This window comes from Thamnophis elegans, chromosome 10 (assembly GCF_009769535.1).
Source record: "Thamnophis elegans isolate rThaEle1 chromosome 10, rThaEle1.pri, whole genome shotgun sequence".
Lineage (NCBI taxonomy): Eukaryota > Metazoa > Chordata > Lepidosauria > Squamata > Colubridae > Thamnophis > Thamnophis elegans.
The window spans coordinates 67,012,550-67,026,846 of record NC_045550.1 but is presented as its reverse complement, the minus strand read 5'-3'; positions in this window follow the sequence as shown (position 1 = coordinate 67,026,846).

The following is a 14,297-nucleotide window of genomic DNA, read 5'->3' as shown; positions in this document are numbered from 1 at the left end:
ACTGAGAAAAGGAGGATTAAGAAGCCCTTTCTAAGTCTGCAAAGATGAGTAGAACAACGAGGAGGGGAACAGCTGTGCCGTGGCATTTAGATTTGCTACAATGCAGGATATAAATCGCGTGGCACAGCTGATTGTCACACAGCTGATAATCGGAACTACCAGTTCGCCCAAACCGATAGCATCAGTTCAAGCGAACCGGTATCATTTTTTTTTTTACTATCTGTTTGGGCGAACCGGGTTAGGGCTAGGGCTAGGGTTTGGGTTAGGGTTAGGGTTAGGATTAGGGCTAGCGTTAGTGTGAGAGTTAGTGTGAGGGTTTGGGTTAGGGTTAGGGTTAGGGTTAGGGTTAGGGTTAGGGTTAGGGTTAGGGTTAGGGTTAGGGTTAGGGTTAGGGTTAGGGTTAAGGTTAAGGTTAGGGCTAGGGCTAGGGCTAGGGCTAGGGCTATGGGTAGGGTTAGGGCTAGGGCTAGAGTTAGTGTGAGAGTTAGGGTTAAGGTTAAGGTTAGGGCTAGGGCTAGGGTTAGGGCTAGGGCTAGAGTTAGTGTGAGAGTTAGTGTGAGGGTTAGGGTTAGGGATAGGGATAGGGCTAGAGTTAATGTGAGAGTTAGGGTTAAGGTTAAGGTTAGGGCTAGGGCTAGGGCTAGGCCTAGGGCTAGGGCTAGGGCTAGGGCTAGGGCTAGGGTTAGGGTTGGAGACAGGGGTGGGTTCCTACCGGTCCTTGCCGATCCTTGAGGACCGGTTGGTCGGTGAACCCGGAAGTAATTAACTTCCGGGAACGCCCCCTCTAAGGTGAGGCTAGAACTGGCCACCCGCAAATGACCTCCCCAGACTTGTTTTGTTGAGCACTGGGCGACTAACAGTAGCTAGCGCCAGTTGCCCCGTTTTCAGCAAAGCAAGCCCAGGGAGGTCCCTGCCACTGTGTCTGTCGGTGTCTGAGGCTGACCCGGTGTGGGGAATCGAGGAGGGAGCGAGAGCGCGCATGGGCGTGGGGGGGGGAACAGAGGGGGACTTCAGTCCCATGCGCTGCCTCGGCTAAGATGGTAGTAGGGACGGCATCAGTGGCTGTGGCCCAGTTAAAGGGCCGCGAGTTCGAATACCTCATGAAAAAGCGCTCATTAACCATTGGCCGCAACTCCTCTCAGGGCTCGGGCTACTCCAGTTTCATCTCCTGGCGGCACCTAGAGATTTTCACTGCTCTGCCCGCTCAGGCCCCTGCCAACAGTGGTAGCAGCCCTGCCCCGACCCTTGCCGGCGATGGGACCAGGACTCAGCCTCCGCCTGTTGCCGCCAGCCCTTCATCTGGCAGTGGCAATTTCTACCTGCATTGCCTGGGCAAGAACAGCATCTTCGTGGACGGAGGGTCCCAGCTGCCTCCTCCTCCTCCTCCTGTGGCTGAGGTGAAGCCCCAAATCCCCTGCTGGCACCCCCGCCCGTGGCAGCGACGCCTCCCCCTCTGCTTGGAGCACCTGAGCTGAGCCTGCGTTATCCCTCCCCCCTCCTCCTCTGCCGTGCTTTTGAGGAGCCATGAGGCCGCGGGAGCCAGTAGGAAGGCAGCCGAGAGGGCGGGAGCAGGAAAAAAAAGGCCTCAAGCATGGCAGAAGAGGAGGAGGCGGTAACGCGGGGCCCAGCTCAGGTGCTCCAAGTGGAGGGGGAAGCGTCGCTGCCACGGGTGGGGGTGCCGCGTGAGCTTTGACGGCTTTACCTTAGCCACAGCGCCAGGCGCAAGCAGCTAGGACTGGCCGCCCACAAAAGGGGCTTACCAAGTTTACCCATCTTCTCCAAGAAGCAACTACATTTATCTCTTTCTTTATCCCCTACATTACTTCTTTTTCAGTTTGTACATGTCTTTTTGTCCACTTCTATTTAAGGATGGAAGTCCTCGGATATGATTATTCTACACTATCAGTTCAGATTCTTGTAGAAAGCTTAAGCTTGCATTTGAACTGCCAGGATCCCCTGATTTCCCCCTGTGCTTGACAGGACCATCAGTTGTACAGAAGCTTCTGCTGGGTCATCATTTATTTATTATTTGCTTTATTATTCAAATTTATGCAGCCACCCATCTCACAGAACGTGACTCAGAGCAGAGTGCAGCAATCCAATAATTAAAAAAGTAAAAAAATCATTAGCTGAAATCATTATATAATAATTATTAAAACTGATACTTTTAGCTTTGCAATATTAAAAACATTTAAAACTATAAAGCTGTATAGTTATAAACTATGTAATATTACAATATTAAGGCACTAAAAACTATGAGAGATAAAAAATAGAAAAGAAAACCATAGATGGGGGGATGTTAATAATAACAGAGCAACCTTGTGAATTCACCTGTCCCTCGGGGGTCTTGTGTGACCTTCAAATGCTCAGGAATGGTGAGTCCAGAGGTGGGTTCCTACCAGTTCGCACCTTTTCGGTAGAACCGGTTCATCAAATCTACCGAACCGGTTAGAAGAGGTTCCACCAGTGGACCCGGAAAGCAGGCCACACCTACAGAAGAGGCTCCAAAATTTTTTGAAACCCACCACTGGTCCTTGGATATGATTATTCTACACTATCATGCTCATATTTATAAAACCCCGTGCCTCTGTGAAAGGTAAGGATGACTACTGTGTTTGTGGTGCAATCAGAACATTGAGTGTGTTGAAGTTGTTTTAACGCAAACCAAAGATGCCTTTTAAAAAACAAGTTTACATCCTATTCTTATGCGTGCTAGTGCTGTGTGTGAGGTAATTTAAGGTGGTTCTGACAAGTGTCGTTGGCATCTTGATTGATTGATTGATTGATTGATTTAATTTGTATGCCACCCACTCTCAAAGAGACTCAGGGCAGCTTACAATAAAAAAGGGTGAGGGAAGGACATACAAAAATAGGACAACATTAAAAGATTACAACATTCACAACTGAGGGTGGGGCTGGACAAATTCAACAGCCCCAGGCCTGCCGGAATAGCCAGGTCTTTGTCGCTTTGCGGAAGGCCGGAAGGGTAGTGAGGGTCCGGATCTCCACAGGGAGATCGTTCCATAGGGCCAGAGCAGCAACAGAGAAGGCCCTCCCCCAGGGAGTCGCCAGCCGACATTGACCGGCAGATGGAATCCGGAGAGGCCTAATCTGTGCGATCTTATAGGCCTCAGGGGGGTAATTGGCAGGAGGTGGTCTCTCAAGTAGTCAGGTCCGAGACCATGTAGGGCTTTAAAAGTAATGACTAGCACTTTGAAGCGTGTCCGGAGACCAACGGGAAGCCAGTGCAGCTCGCGGAGGATAGGTGTGACGTGGGTGTACCTAGGTACACCCGCAATCGCTCGCGCGGCTTCATATCTGGTCACATGGGCGGCAAGCCACTCCCATCCGGTCACATAGGCGGCAAGCCACTCCCACAAAGGAGGCCACACCCACAGAGTAGGTTCGAACAATTTTTGAAACCCACCACTGGTTGGAGACCCCTGTTTTCAAATGACAGATCCTGAAGCTGAAGCTCAAATATTTTGGCCACCAAATGAGAAGAGAGGATTCCTTGGAAAAGATCCTGATGTTGGGAAAGGTGGAAGGCAGAAGGAGAGGGAGACGACAGAGGATGGATGGCATCATATACGCAACGACCATGAATTGGGGCAAACACTGAGAGAAGAGTCAGGCGTGACTTAGCAACTGTACAACACCCAACCACAAATTATAGAAAACATAGACAATGTTAATAAAATCAGCAGAAGTACTAATTACCAGTACTAGTAGATATTATAGCATACAACACCTATAATACCACAAGCATGAAACCAGTATTTCTGAGATTCATGGAACACAACATGGAACCCCTAAAAAAAGAGTTCCACAATTTGAGGAAAGCAACCCCCCCCCCCCCAAATCTTCCTTCTCTCTCCATTTCGGTTTTATTTTCACAGCGGGACATTCTGATCTTCCATCGGCCTGGAATTAAACATGGCTGCAGCGTAATCTGGGGACAAAATGAAAAACAACTTTAGTGCCTTTGCAGGATACCAAGCAAATTTCCCCTGGGAAGAGAGAAACAAAAATAAAAATAAAAATGAAAAGGGCTCTTGATAGCTAGCTAACATACAGGGGGGGGGATGGAATGACATTTGATAGAGAGAGAGATGCAGTTTGGGAAAGAGAAATGTAACGACCGATTTCCTCAGGTGGCTTGTCAGAAAGATCTTGTCAATATAAGAGGTTATGAGGCAGCCATATGCTGTGCCTGCAAGAAATTTCACATTGCACCATCAGGAATATATTTCCCAAATCAGGGCAATAAGTGGGAGTACAGGTAATTCTCCTGATTAAATCTTTTTTTAATTAAGTTTCAAGATGTTATAAAATAGCAAAGCAAGTAAGATAACAGTGAGGAGGAAGAGGAAAGGAAAGTGAAGAAGGATAGGGAAAGAAAAAGGTAAAGAAGCAGTGATTTCCAACTGTTGGAAGAATTATATATATATCTGGCTCAGTCCCAAGTGGGGAGAAAGACACTGGAAACATGGAGGCTGATTGGAAACATGATTTATTGATGGACAGGATCACATGGGTTGGAGGTCCTGGGCAGCTGACCAGAGGTGGTATTTAGCAGGTTCTGACCAGTTCTGGAGAACTGGGAGTGGAAATTTTGAGTAGTTCGGAGAACCGGTAAATACCACCTCTGGCTGGCCCCGCCCCCATCTACTCTCTGTCTCCCGAGTCCCAGCGGAGTGGATCGGGATGGCATGGGGATTTTGCAGCAACATTCCCATGGATTGGGGAGGGAATTGAGATTTTACAGTATTCTTTCCCTGCCACGCCCACCAAGCCACACCCAGCCATCCACGGTGAATTCTCCCTGTGGCAAGTTGGCCATATGGAGTTGTCCTGTGGTGAGATGGCAGAGACGGGCTTTCTCCCAAATGGAGAAGGGCAGAGAATGTCTCTGGAATTTCTTTGTCCATTGGATTTGTTTTCTCTGCTTCTCCATAAGCCTGGTTTCCTACCAGTTTGGACCAGTTCGGCCGAACCGGTAAGTGGTTTGGAGGCCTTGCAGGGAATCAGCAGTGACACAGGCCTGCCACGCCCCCGAATCGGTGCCCGGGTGGCACAGGTGGTGCCGCCATCTTGTTTTTGAGTTCTGCGCATGCTCAGAACAAATGAGCGAAGCGAGCGCTTGTGCAAAAAATTGTGCGCATACCGACAGGAACCCACCTCTACTCCCAACTCTTGTTTTCCATCTACCACTCATGAGTGCATTGCCAAGAAAGGTGGGATACCAAATCCCATCAATCAAATACAGATAGACATCAACTTACGACCACAACTGAGGTCCAATTCCTGTCACTAAGTGAGACGGTTGTGAATTTTGCCCCACTTTACAACCTTTCTTGGTTTGCAACCCATTTTACCAGCTTTCTTTACAACCTTCCTTGTTATTAAGTGAACCACGACAGTTATTAAGTTAACAGCACAGTTGTTAAGTGAATCTGGGTTCAACATTGACTTTGCTTGTCAGAAAGTCCCAAAAGGGAATCACATAACCCCAGGCAGTGCCGGATTTAGATGAAAAGAAGCCCTAGGCTATTCCACTTATGAGACCCTTTCACCTCCCATTTTTAAGTTTGTAACTGACCACATTACATGAGAGACAATAAAATACATCATTATTGTGATATATCAATATATATCAATATATATATAGCTGGCCTCCCGACGGAGGGAGGCTCTGCTCTGCGGCAAAGGCAGCGAGACCAGCTGCCTCCCCTGCTGCGTTCAGCTGCCCGGCTCGGCCCCCTCGCCCTCACCTGCCTGGCCGCTGGTGGGCTCCGCGTCGATGCGGTGGCTACTGGGAGCGGCCGTGCCTCTCACCCGACCGCCAGTGCTGGGAATGTGGGCAGGCTCCCCAACTGCCGCGGCGCTGGAACAGTCTTAACCAGTACATTTTTATGTTTGTTTATTAGTCATATGCGTAGAATTTCTCCTTATTTTCGGTTCAGTGTTTTAGTGTTCACTGTTTTTAGAATAGTGTAATTTTAATTTTGCTAACAATTTGAATGTAGGCCCCTCTTGATCTTGAGGCCCTAGGCTGAAGCCTAGTTAGCCTATAGGAAAATCCGGCCCTGACCCCAGGACAATACAATGGTCGTAAGTTTGAAAAATGGTCATAAGTCAGTGCAGTTGTAATTTTGAACAGACACTAAACAAACTATTGTAATTCAAGATAAAGGTTCCCCTTGCACATCTGTGCTAGTCATTCTCGACTCTAGGGGGCGGTGCTCATTTCAAATCTGAAGGAATTAGGAAATGGTTCCTATTTTTCCACTTGCATTTTTGCCTACTTTCGAACTGCTGGGCTGGCAGAAGCTGAGATAAGTAACGGGAGCTCACTCCGTTATGCGGCGCTAGGGATTCGAACTGCCAAAATGCCGACCTTCTGATTGACAAGCTCAGCATCTTAGCCACTGAGCCACCATGTCCTTATAATTCAAAGACTACCTTTAAACATTGGATGGTGAAGAATACAGGTTTAAAAAGATGCTTTGTGTCTGATTGGCGTTGCCCCGTTTTCAAGGCAGCGCAAGTTACTTTTCAAAGGTCCGCTTGTCTATTGTGGTAATTAGGCTCCTCTCAAGACTGTAAAAGTTAAAACTTAGCTGTGTCTAATTTTGTTCTTTTTTATTGTTATTGTTATATATATATAGTCCAAAAGTATTTCTAACCTTCCCTTCACGAGTAACATTCAATATTCATATCCAATTATTACTTATCATAACAGCTCAACATTGTATACATTACTATCATTATCAATTTGTATCTAACTCTCCGGATGCGCTTCAAGGTGCTATTAATCACCCATAAAGCCCTACATGGCAGTGGATCTGGATACTTGAGAGACCGCCTTCTGCCAATTACCTCCCTGCGACCAATAAGATCCCATAGACTAGGCCTCCTCCGTATTCCATCGGCCAGCCAGTGTCGGCTGGCAACTACAAGGAGGAGGGCCTTCTCAGCAGTAGCCCCGGCCCTTTGGAACGAGCTCCCCGTGGAGATTCGTACCCTCTCCACCGTCCAAGCCTTCCGCATAGCCTTGAAGAACTGGCTCGCCCGTCAGGCCTGGGGATAAGGATAGTTACCCCTCCCGAATGATGAATGTATGTTGCCTACCATTTTATTATATGTTTCTATCTTGATGTTTGTGTTCCCCCCTTCCCAGTTTTATGTGAGCCGCCCTGAGTCCCCTCAGGGAAAAGGGCGGCCTACAAATTCTAATAAAACTCAAACTCAAACTCAAACTAACTATACCTATTATTACTAAATTTAACTAAGTTTAGCTAGTTTTAAATGATACTCTTCCATCTATCAACCTGTATCTCTCCAATAGCAAAGCAATCTTATCTCTTCTGCCATTTGTGGATCCAGTCCTCCAAACATCCTCTTAAAAAAATCTGTATGGACCCCTCTTAGCAACTCCTTACTTGTCATATCTCTCATGAAATACTGACGCCCTCTTTCTGTTTCCTTTTTCAGCTTGTCTTTAATTACCATCAGCATTTAACAATGAAATATGATGAAAAAACTGAGGATGTTCTTCAAACACAAAATAAGAAGATTGAAATTCAAAAAACTGAAATGGAAGACGAATATAAAGCGATTGAGCCTGTTGATATTCGTGGCAATTGATTTATTTCTGAGGGAGGAAGGAATGGAATACTGGAAGAGGAATTAAATGGAGAGAAAATTTATTTCAAAGGACAGGACATAAAAGAAGAAGAAAGCATTAAAAATTTATGGAATATGAAATGCTATTTGCAAAATATTTGATAACACTACCAAGAAATCATTTTAAAGGCCACAACAGTGATATCTCCGCCCGATATTCATTTTCATCTATTTAAGGATGACCGGCAACGAGGAATGGCACAGATGTTAAAAGGTTGAGGATGTAAGGTAATTCCTATTAGCGGTTCCTGATTGAGTTCTTTCACTCCTTCCGGCAGCTGCAATTTGAAGCTTCTCAGCAGGTTGGTAAACAAAAGGAAAGACTCATGTCTGGCTAAGTTTTCCCCCAAACAGATACGAGCTCCTGCAAAAGAAATATTAGAAAAACAGAAAGGGGCGAATTAGATCCATCACTGAGAGACATTGATCAAGGGCCAAGATACGGAAGACTAAAATAAAGAAATAAATCCAAGTTGGACCTCTAAGTCCCCCCAAACCCTCTTTTATTTAGACGGTTATGAATTATGGTCATTCACAGCCTGCAATGATTCCGACAGATATCTGCTCAAGTTGACACAGGACTCGCCTTTATCTCCCTTGAAACACTGCCAGAGACCTCATTGCCAATTAGTTTTGCAAGGCCAAAAGTAGCACAGAGTCTTCTCAGAGCTTGACCCAACTGTATGAACTCATTGGTTCCTGCAAAGGCTCAGGTCCATTTGTCCTCTTTTATGTCTTATGGGAGGGCCAATCATCTCCGAGCCTTACTCCTGACTCACCCTTTTTTTCCTTAATTGTTCTTGCCTTCTGGCAGTTCACAGGGGACATTAATCTCTATGATAGTTTACAGGTAGTCCTCGACTTACGACCACAATTGAGCCCAAAATTTGATCACCAAATGAATTGTTGTTATGTCATCATACCTGTACATGTATATAATATTTCGCTTCTATATTTACACACTTTATACACAGTTATATATATATATAGTTTTTTTGGCTTAATTAATTTTGTTCTTGTTTTGCAGCCATTTGTACCAATTGTTCCAAATTTCATAATTTTTTTTTCTATTTCTATTTTTATTATACATTTATAGGCCGCCCTTTTCCCTGAGGGGACTCAGGGCGGCTTACAATAAAAGGGGAAAGGGAGTGTAGGACAAATACAAAAAGAAGTGTGAACGAGAATAAATTAAACAGTAAAACACAACATTCACTCAACATTCGGGAGGGGCGAAAGTAAAAACTTATCCCCAGGCCTGACGGGCTAGCCAGATCTTGAGGGCTGTGCGGAAGGCCTGGACGGTGGTGTGGGTACGAATCTCCACGGGGAGATTATTCCATAGCGTCGGAGCCGCAACAGAGAAGGCTCTCCTCCGAGTAGTCGCCAGTCGGCACTGACTGGCGGATAGAATACGGAGGAGGCCAGCTCTATGCGATCTGATGGGACGCAGGGAGGTAATTGGCAGAAGGCGGTCTCTCAAATAGCCAGATCCACTACCATGGAGCGCTTTATGGGTGGTGAGTAGGACCTTGAAGTGCACCCGGAGATCGACAGGTAGCCAGCGCAGCTCACGGAGGATCGGTGTTATGTGGGCGAACCGTGGTGCGCCCACGATCACTCGCGCGGCCGCATTCTGGACTAGCTGAAGTCTCCGGGTGCTCTTCAAGGGCAGCCCCATGTAGAGCACATTGCAGTATTCCAGCCTAGAGATCACAAGGGCTCGAGTGACTGTTGTGAGGGCCTCCCGATTCAGGTAGGGCCGCAACTGGCGCACCAGGCGAACCTGGGCAAATGCCCCCCTGGTCACAGCTGAAAGATGGTGGTCGAAACTCAGCTGTGGGTCCAGGAGGACTCCCAAGTTGCGGGCCCTATCTGAGGGGTATAAATTTTGTCCCCCCAGCCTGAGTGATGGTACGTTGGTCAAATTTTTGGGAGGAAAACACAACAGCCACTCGGTCTTGTCTGGGTTGAGTATCAGCTTGTTTGCTCTCATCCAGTCTTTAACGGCCTCAAGACCCCGGTTCATCACGTCCACCGCTTCATTGAGTTGGCACGGGGCGGACAGATACAACTGTGTATCGTCCGCATATTGGTGGTATTTTATCCCGTGCCTACGAATGATCTCACCCAGCGGTTTCATGTATATGTTAAATAGTAGGGGGGATAAGACCGAACCCTGCGGCACCCCATATGTTAGGGTTAATATTCCGACTCTTCTTTATCTTTTAATTTCAGTGTTAATTTGTCCATCTCTGCACAATCCAAAGTTGTTTTTAATCACTAATTCATCCGAGGGGGTATTATTTTGTTTCCAGCATTGGGCAAATGCTATTCTAGCTGTAATTAGCAGATGTGTTAATATGTACTTAATTTCCTTTGTATATTTCCCTTTGATTATTCCCAGTAGGAAGATTTCGGGTTTGTATTTTATCTGTTCTCCTGTAATTTCTTGCACCCATTTCCAAATTTTTGTCCAATATTTTTGTGTTTCCGGGCAGGTCCACCTTATGTGATAATAAGTCCCTTGTACTTTTTTTACACTTCCAGCTGGTCGGCTTCATGTTTGGGTACATTTAAGCTTCCTCTGTTTTAAAGCAGTGTTTCTCAACCTTCGTCGTTTTAAGACAGGTGGACTTCAGTTCCCAGAATTCCACATTTCTGGCTGGGGTATTCTGAGAGTTGAGGTTGTGGGAAGACCCCCCCCCCCTTCCTAGAAACATTGTCCTAATGATTTTCTGATCTGTCTGAAATCAGATTTGTCACGCAACTCTTGCTTGTTTTTGTTTCCAGGGAATGAATTTGGACAGAAGAAGGGAGTGGGGCAGTTTTGATAGGAGGTATCGAAGATGGAAGGGTTATATCCCAGGGGATAGCAAAGGGTCAATGCAGTGATTTTTCTGGAGATCCTCCGGAGGCCGGAAACAGGCCCATTTTTGGACTTCCGGTAATTCCAGTAGGCCCATTTTTCACCTTCCCAGAGCCTCCCCTGCATTTACCCGGCATGTTGAATGGGCCATGTGGAGACTCCTGGAAGGGGACGGGCAGGGTGGGCGTGGCCAGCCAGTCTTTGCAAAATTAACATCCAGTTCGTTTGAACCGGTGCGGACTGACTGAATCCCACTTCGGCATTACCTTGATACTTTTGTCCTTAAACAATCCTGTCTTCCACCTTCCTGATTTGATATAACATTCATTTTGTAATATTCAAGGATTCAACAGAGCCTTTCTGTCTTTCTTCAGAAAGAGCCGAGAATACCATACAAATTGTGAGAGTTGCCCCACTGGCTGTCTTGTTAAAGAAAACCCAACTTCAAGTGCTTTTTCCGATGAAAAACCAGATAAATCTTCCCAGTAAACAAATCATGTCCCAAACCTTGGATGTGCTGCATCTTTCTTGGGGTGCTTGTCCAAGTTCACATCGGTTCACCAGGGTTAGCAGAGGGTAACCCAGGAGATTTTAAAAAAAAAAACTGGACAGACATTAAACCAGGTTGATGTAAGGTCTCCTGCCTAGAGCAGATTTATCCAGATGCAATGGAGACAAAACCTGGAAATCTAGACAACCAGATGGATTTTTTATTTCCCTTCTGTTTTTCAAAATGAAATAAAGAAAGGAATCGTACATGTTAAATATCTTCAACTATTCAATGTCAGGTGAAGCGCCAGAAATGTTCCCACATCTCAGATCCAGGATCCGAAGCTGACTTCTGGCTGATCATTGTGAAAAAGGCTTTGAACGTCAAGAAAAGATGACATCCGTGAACATAAAGATCCAGTGTTCAATTTGGAGATTTTCTTTTATATGCATCTGAATTCTGAAGCGTTTAAAGGTTATTTTTTAGCGGGGCATCTAATGTTCCATTGTGGGCAATGCAAACTGCCAAGTTATTCATAGAACATGGAACATTATCAGAATTGGAGGTCTTCTAGTCCAGCCTCCCTGGAAACCCTATATCATTCCAGACAAATGGCTGTCCAATCTCTTCTTAAAAACCTCCTGTCAACCCTGAAGATGACCTGACTGAAGCCATTTTGTAGGCTTCAGTGTTGTGACACTGGAGCGGAGGGATAGGGGAATAGAGATAGCTGGGGCTTTATAGCCAAAACAAAATACTTTCTCTTGAGAACCAAGGACATTCTCCCATCTGGTCAGAGGAAGGAGGAGTGATGTCACTAGGCAACAAGACTGCACCTTGATTCGACCATGGGACTGATTGTTTGGGAAGGGGGGGAAACTTTTACTTTTAATTAAGTGAAAATCAAGGGAATCCGTTTTCACCAGAACTGTGCCAATATAATAAATCCAAATAAAACTATTCTTTGAGGAATCTACCTACCTCGGAGTTTTGTTTGCTGTCGGTATATTACTAGGAACCCTGACACCTCCAGCGTTGGAGCACCCACAACTTTGGGAGGCAAGCTGTTCCACTGATTAATTATTCTCACTGTCGGGAAATTCCCCATGTCCCAGGATAATGTTATAGGATCCAATCTGGGCCAATGACTGGGACCAGAGCCTTCTGAGTTTTCAGACTCCTTCCTGCTGGGACTCTTCAGGGAATATCTCTCTAGCAGAGTGCGTGCCATTTTGTGTGTTGTATTTATATAGTGCCTGGTGTATGTGGCTTTTTAGATGTTGGTTGAGGTGTTGATGGCTGGCTTTTAAGTCATCAGCTGTCATTTGCTTGTGCTGCCCAGCCCTCGCCTTCTAGATAAACTTGATAAAGGTAAAGGCTCCTCTCACGCATATGTGTTAGTCGTTCCCGACTCTAGGGGGTGGTGCTCATCTCCATTTCAAAGCCAAAGAGCCAGTGCTGTCCAAAGATGTCCCTGGGGTCATGTGGCTGACATAATTAAATGGCGAAGGTGCATGGAACGATGTTACATTCTCACCCAAGGGTGGTCCCTATTCTTCAGGGGTGGGGCCAGCCAGTGGTGGGATTTGGAAGTTCTCCAAATTGGCCATAACGTTAGCTATGGGCTCTCCTGTAGCAGCCCACCCATGTGGGTGTATATACACACCCTATATCAGGGGTGAAATCCAGCAGATTCTAACAGGTTCTGGAGAACCGGTAGCGGAAATTTTGAGTCGTTCAGAGAACTGGCCAATGCCACCTCTTGCTGGCCCCAGAGTCGGGTGGGAATGAAGATTTTGCAGTATCCTTCCCCTGCTATGTCTATCAAGTCACACCCACCAAGCCATACCATGCCCACCAAGCCACACTCCCAGAACTGGTAGTAAAAAAACTTGAATTTCACCACTGGGGCTGTATGTGTGTGTGTGTGTGTGCGTGAGAGAGAGAGAGACAGACAGGCAGACAGAGACAGAGACAGAGAGAAAGAGACAGAGAGAGACAGAGAGACAGAGAGAGACAAAGAGAGACAGAGACAGAGAGACAGAGATTTTGCATGTATTTACAGGATTCCTGCACATTTCTGAGATGATGGGAGAAGGTTGAAGGGAAGAGGCATTCGTTAAACCTAGCAGAAACTTCTCAGTTGCTTAACTGTTGTATGAAAGCCTGCGCAAAGGAGAATTTGAGAACGTACCTAAACACAAAGTTTTAGAAGTTTAAACTTTAGAAAAGTTTAAAAAGCAGTATGTTGTGACATCTGGTGTTATACGTGAATATTACATCAGGAGGCTCTCAAGTCTGAATTTAAATAAACAAGATAGGGTTGCATAACACAGTTGGAAATGGACCTTGGAGGTTTTCTAGTCTAACCCCCTGCTCAAGCAGGAGACCGTATATCATTCCAGAAAAGTGGCTGTCCAGTCTCTTCTTAAAAGTCTCCAGTGATGTAGCACCCCTAACTTCTGGAGGAAAGCGTTCCACTGGTTAATTGTTCTCACAGTTAGGAAATTTCTCCTTAGTTCTAGGTTGCTCCTCTCCTTGAGTAGTTTCCATCTGAAGGGACCTCGTGACAGGAATCAATCTAACCTTTGCTATTGGCTTCTGTTAAGAATTACTTGTGCTATTTTGTTACTGTTAAGAATTGTTTATTAGGAATTTAATTTAATTTAATTTGTCAAGCATATATACGTGTTCTGACCCCCCTCTCCGTACACCAAAGCACACCAAGACAAAGATACTGCAAGGATTTATTAATACACAGATGAGACCTTGGCAGCAATCCAGCCTGCCAAGACAGCCCTGATAGCTTCTCCAACTCTAGTAAATACGTTGATTCCTGCGAACACCTTGTGGAAAGTCATTCCTTTTATATTATTATTATTATTTATAAAATTTATATGCCGCCCAATCCCGAAGGCTTACAAAAAAGAGGGGGAAAAAGGCATATAACGAACACATAACAAGAGAGAAAAAACGGTTTTGCTGGTTAGCAAAACCAACTGAAAACAAAACAAAAGGAGAACTGTTTCCCCTTTTTGCATTTGAGCATCCAAGAAGGGACAGGGAAGGAGAAAGGGAAAGAGGAAGGACAAAGAAAAAGAAAGAAAGATTGGAAGAGAGCAAGGAAGGAAAAGGAAGGAAAGGGAGGAAGGAAGAAGAAAGTGGAATGAAGAGGAAGGAAAAAGGAAGGAAGGAAGGAAGGAAGGAAGGAGAGAGAGACTAGGCCCAGACAGGAGGAAGGGAGGGAGG